The sequence below is a fragment of the Sphaeramia orbicularis genome, chromosome 1 (assembly GCF_902148855.1).
Source record: "Sphaeramia orbicularis chromosome 1, fSphaOr1.1, whole genome shotgun sequence".
Taxonomy (NCBI): domain Eukaryota; kingdom Metazoa; phylum Chordata; class Actinopteri; order Kurtiformes; family Apogonidae; genus Sphaeramia; species Sphaeramia orbicularis.
This window is the reverse complement of record NC_043957.1, coordinates 833,705-839,704: the sequence shown is the minus strand read 5'-3', so window position 1 is coordinate 839,704 and position 6,000 is coordinate 833,705. Positions and strand designations below refer to the sequence as shown.

The 6,000-nt window shown below is 40.2% G+C and overlaps 1 protein-coding gene across 1 annotated transcript in view; it reads left to right on the top strand.

Annotated features, from left to right (window-relative positions):
• The window catches only part of LOC115428136 (voltage-dependent T-type calcium channel subunit alpha-1I-like), a 432,180-nt gene that overhangs the window by 40,553 nt on the left and 385,627 nt on the right, over positions 1–6,000 (top strand). The gene's annotated exons all lie outside the window — the stretch shown is intronic.

Sequence of the window (6,000 nt, the reverse complement as noted above, 5' to 3'; positions counted from 1 at the left end):
GTACTGAGAGGTAACACGTTATTGCACATTTGAATTAGAATTCAAAGTACTGGGACGTCGTTAGCAGGTTATTGCACATTCAATGTAAAGTACTGGGAGGTAGAATAGGTTATTGTACATTCAGTTAAGAGTGTGAAAAAAATAAAAATAAAGTGTCAGTGCCTGTGATGCATACAGAACACAGAGGATGCTTCCATAAATGCATCTGATTCAGTTGTCAGACGTAACCATATGATGCACAGATCAACTGAATGGGTACGTGTTGTAAATAATGACTTTCACTCGTCAACACAGAGAGTCGATAAAAAAACAAATGGCGCTCAGCCCGATAGCTGGTCTTTCCCGGTGTTAAGCCAGTGTTGATCCTTGTTCCGTCACAGTGAATGAATTTCCTCGTCAGTTCCTTCACACTTGTGGATGACGGCAGCTGGGTTTCACACAACACTAGCAGTGCCACATACGTGTCTGTCCTCATTCCCATGCTCCTTCAGTGTGCTGCTTAGACATACAGCTGCTCTGGGCTCTTGGTTCCAGTAATAACATTACTTCCAATGAGTGACGCTGATCCTAATTTACTGGAGCGCTTGGCTGCTGTGTTTGCCTCAAGCAGCGTGGACAAAAAGAGACGGAGGAAGGGAAAAAAAGTGCACAGATCCAGAGAATGCAGCGGAGTGTCTTTTCCTGCCTTTGGTCGTTTCCTGTGGACACCTGCCGTAGTTCAGCCTTAGGAGGACGTCTCAGGCAAACGCTTTCAATACCAAAGTAAACTTGAGGCGGAACAAATGTTGACTTGGACGACTGCCTCAGTGCACGTTACAGAATCAGTTTTTGGAGTCAAAGTAGTGGAAATTCTAAACAGTACAAATGAAACCTGGTATAATAGAGTGGAGTTAAATGCTTATACTCATGAAGGTTTGGTTTCAGCCTGAAAACATGCATGAAACACAGAGACATCTGGTGAATAAAACACTTCCAGGGCATTCCACTGACTTAAAAAAAAAAAGAAAAAAAGATAATTAACAATTTTGCACAGTGCCAGTCTTGGTTTAGCAGAGAAACTGAATGAGAGATAAAAGATTCCTAATCAGAGTCCACAGCTTTGTCAAGTTTGGACCAATATGTGGTCGTAAATGTAAACACTGCATCATAAATGATCACCACGCATCAAACACTTCTTTTCAACTGTGGAGAGGTGAGCAAGTTAGCAAAAACAAAAAAAACAAAAAAAACAAGCTACAGTGTGACTGTCATCAGACTCATGCTGTTGTGTATATATGGTCATTGGGCACATTTTCAATCGTTGAACTCTTACACACTGTATCTATGTACAGTCGTTAGTTCTGCTGCAGTGAAACCAACAGGAAAACATTCAAAGACTTTCATGGACTGTTTCTACTTGATAATGACATTAAAGCTGAGATTTCAAACATGCGGCCCGGGGGCCAAATCCAGCCCACCAAAGGGTCCAGTCTGGCCCTGGGATGAATGTGTGAAATGCAAAAATTATACTAAAGATGTTATTCATTTTAGTTCAGGTTCCACATACAGACCAGTGTAATCTGCAGTGGGTCAGACCAGTCAAATACTGTCAGAATAACCTGTAAATACTCACAACTCCACATTTTTCCCTTTGTAAATACACACATTTTCATGTCATTTTACTGTATTTACACTAAAACAAACTATCATTTCGCAAAAATGCGAATAACCTGAACAAATATGAACATTTTGAAATGTCTGAAGTCCAAGTTTACCAATATTCTGTCTGTTATTAAATGTTTAGTGTATTTGTCGATCCACTGTGATCTGTAAACTGTAATTTACATGTGAAAATGATAAACTGAGACAGAATATTGTTAAAATTGCACTGAATTTTCTCAATAAATTTCAGTTTGTTCATGTTATTCACATTGTTTTAAAGGATAGTTGGTAGACGTAAACATTTTCATCACATAATTTTACTTTTATCACTCTAAAACATAGAGGAACATTTAGAGTTGACTTTATTTATTTATTTATTTATTTATTTATTGTTATTATGTCATAATTTCACTGGTCCGGCCCACTGCAGATCAAATTTGGCTGAATGTGGAACTGAACTAAACTGAGTTTGACAGCCCTGAGTTAAAGCTTCTGTAGAATGTTTAAAATAAAGAGTTTATTCCGTTTATTCTCACCCACTGGCCGAAGTGTCACTGGGAATGGATGTGACCACGAGAGGGAGTAGTGAGGCAATCCTTAGTGCAGCTGTTGACAACACAAACCACAGAGAAAACAGAGGGGGTTTGTGGTTTTACTGTGAGCTGAGCTAACAGAGCTAAGCTAACAGAGATATGCTAACAGAGCTAAGCTAACAGAGTTAAGCTAACAGAGCTATGCTAACAGAGCTAAGCTAACAGAGTTAAGCTAACAGAGCTATGCTAACAGAGCTAAGCTAACAGAGCTATGCTAACAGAGCTATGCTAACAGAGTTAAGCTAACAGAGTTAAGCTAACAGAGCTATGCTATCAGAGTTAAGCTAACAGAGCTATGCTAACAGAGTTAAGCTAACAGAGCTATAATGTAAACTATCAGCCGATGCGGCACGTGAAGATTATAAGACTATTGTTTTGAGCGACTGTCAAAATAAGTATGTAGTTTGAAGAAGAAAATTAGATGATATAATATAGATGTGTGGAAACAATGAGTTTTAGACTTAATGGAGTCTTTATACAGTCTGATTTATTGGTGGTTTTGGTCATAATTGCACTTGGAACATGAATATTACACCGATTCCTTTCATTTTAATATTGTGGACACATAACATCGCTGAATATCTTCCCAAAAAGTTGCACGAGGATGAATTTTGGATGAAAAACAGGAAAGACATACTGTTTGAGTTCAATAAAATTTGGCTTTATTGTGTTTTCTGATTATTTTTGGATTTCAGTCTCCACATGCTTCCAGCTCTACTGGTGTTTTGTGTATCCTTTTGTGAATCTTGTCCTCTGTACTTATTGAATAGACTTGTTTTCATTTGGAAGCGGCAGCTCCAGGTTTCAGAGCTGCCTCTTCTGCCCATCAGCCCCTCCCTTCTTAAACTGACCTTCAGGCTCACACACTTCACAGATGTTCTACCTCTACGTTCCTCACACTAATAACCTTTTCTTCTTTCTCTCTTTCATTGTGGAATTCTGATTAGTTTCCCTCGGAGTGCCTCTCCTTCAGAAACGTTAGTCCAGGGGCGTAGAATTGTGGGGGGACTCTGGGGACACGTCCCTACAAATATCCATCCACTACTGTGTAGTCCTTACACTGTCCGCAGCGTAGGGACACAAAGGGTTAACACAAAGGGTTAACAGTCGGTCTCTGCTAGAAGTCCCGCCTCTAATGTAAATATTGCTCTCTGATTGGCTCTTTGGTTTTGCTAACATACATGTGATTGGCCGTCCCCGCTGCCACTCCATCTACTTGTAAAGGGAACCTGCTAGTTGGAGCGCTAACGTAACGGCCTGATCCCAGTCCAGGTACCAGAAAGGGTGCACATACAGATATAAAATAATACTGCTCCATCCAAAACTCAGACAGACCATTGGATTTGTCTGATATTTGTCTTTTAAAGTCCTAAATCTGTGTGTATTCTGGTGTCTCCTATAAATGTGTCAGGCTTGTACCCCTGTCAGATCACACATTCTTGGCTGTACGGACACTCCAGCCTAACAGCCTCCATATTTAATGCCTACACACATATACAAATGTTTCAGACCTCAGCAGAATCATGCATTGTTTCTTGCATAGATGTGGTGTCCAAAGCATGCCTGCTGAAAAATTCCATATATTGACAGAAACAGTCAAATCAGAGCCACATATTTAGAATGTGGTGTACGGACACTACTGGTGTACGGACTCTAGCAGATGTGAATGGAAATGTGTCTGAGCACATGGTGGCATCTGAGTTCCATCTGGAACTAAGTCTTCTGGTACAGGAGGACACAAACATGTGGAACCAGTGAGAACAGTAGATCTGTAAGGCATAGAGTCCAGATTAGTGATGGAAGTATATTGGTGTACGGACACTCCAGGAATTTGGGTGAACAACGCACCATTGAAAACATGCGCTTCCACGTAAACATCCGTTTGACACATTGTTCCAAATGTTGTGCAGCATACCAGGGAGCAGAGCCACATCTGTCTAGTTGTGCAGATTTAGTCCTAATAATACTGAAAGAACAGGTTCCCATTCTATTATTCCAATTAAAGGGCTGGAAAAGAAGGGGTTAACAACAAAATGGTGGATTGTCTTAAACCTGAAAAGAAGAATTGATAATCAAACAGCTGTTCAACAAAAAGGATCAATAAATGAAAAGTAATGTGATGTGTGTATTTTGGAATAAAACAGACACAGGAGTTGAGTAGGAATTATTTGTTGTGTTCCAAACATTCTGGACAGTCATTTTGCTCTTATAACAGTCAAATTGTGCCCATGTTTTCACGCTCATTGGGTCGCCATTTGATCAGTTTTGATCTGATTTTCTTCAAATTTGGAGGATTGACAGATCTAGTAATAAGATGGACAAAGAAACATTTGGAATGGTTTTGGAGGATCTGTTTGAAATACTGATGAAAAACTGATGACAGTATACTGGTACACCTGGACTGGGATCAGGCCATAAGTGTTCAGTATGTTTGTATTTGTTCTGCCTGAGTCATGTTGGCCAGATGGATTTGAATATCAGTGGTGTCATCTACATTTACATTTGTGTGTGTGTGTGTGTGTGTGTGTGTGTGCCCGTGTGTGTGTGTGTGTGCTCGGTAATTAGGATTTGAAGAATGTCAAAGAAAAGAAAACTGGACAGAAGACACTTCTGTAGGAGTCCCAGAGTAAGTTAGTTCAAGGCTCTAGAACTGTAGAGGTTCAACACAGATACTGAAGAAAAGACACTATTTAATGACAAACAGACACACTTTTAAAAGTTATTTTACGGATTATTTTCATGCATTTCCATGGAAGAGAGCAACTGTTTAAAAAAGACAAAGAAAATTTGTGTGGAAAATACAATAAAACCTCAGATTATAAATGTGATTCTAGATGTGATTTTATCCATATTTTGGGGAATAAATTACATGTAATAATTCAAAGTAAAAGCCTTTTTTGCTCAGACAGTAACTGTACCATCAAACTGTATGATCTGTTATCTGTTCATATGTCATGCATCAACATATTCATGTCAGGTGACAGAGAGTAGAGAGGAGGAGGAGGTAGAAAAGGAGGAGGAGAGGCTGTAAATTCACAGGTGAGGTTCAGTAATAATGCACATGTTCGTCATGAGAATAACTTTGCAGAATGCATTAAATTCTTGTATTGTCTTTAAATATTCAGATATGCATTATAAACATGTCAATTACTGATTTTTTTTTTTTTTCTGACTGTGATTGTTTGCTCGTTTGATCAGCTTGACATGATCTGAAATTATGATCGCAAATGCAAAAAAACGTCAGCTTTCAGGAGTGCTGCCTTGGAGCACTTTAGTGTCCACACCGGTGTCCAGATCCAACCTACTGCCTCATGTTAGTCCGTCTGAAACTGGAAACGTCCCTCATGACCCAGTGTGGCGTCGGCTCCTGCGTGCGGACGTTTATTTGGATGCAGTGTGTGTTGTGCCGGTGTGTCGTCTGTGGTATCTACGAGCGCAGCCCCAGCTTTACACCTCCTCTCTCAGGATCCGTTCATTCCCCCGGCTCCTCCACGCTCCCTTCACACCCTATATCTGTCTCCAACACTCAGCCGTGAGAGCAGGAGAGGAGGTAAAAACACACTAATGTGTTAAAGGAGCATGAATGAAAACTATGAACGGTACAGAGAAAGGAAGCCACATCAAAGCCTATTAGTGAGGAAATGTCAGGGCTCGTACATTTACACGTTTTATGCTTCCAGTGCTTCCTTATCGAACCTGTTTTATGAGCGTTAACCAGGACTGTACTCTGCGCCGCTCAGGCTCTTGTATTCTTACACTGATGCGG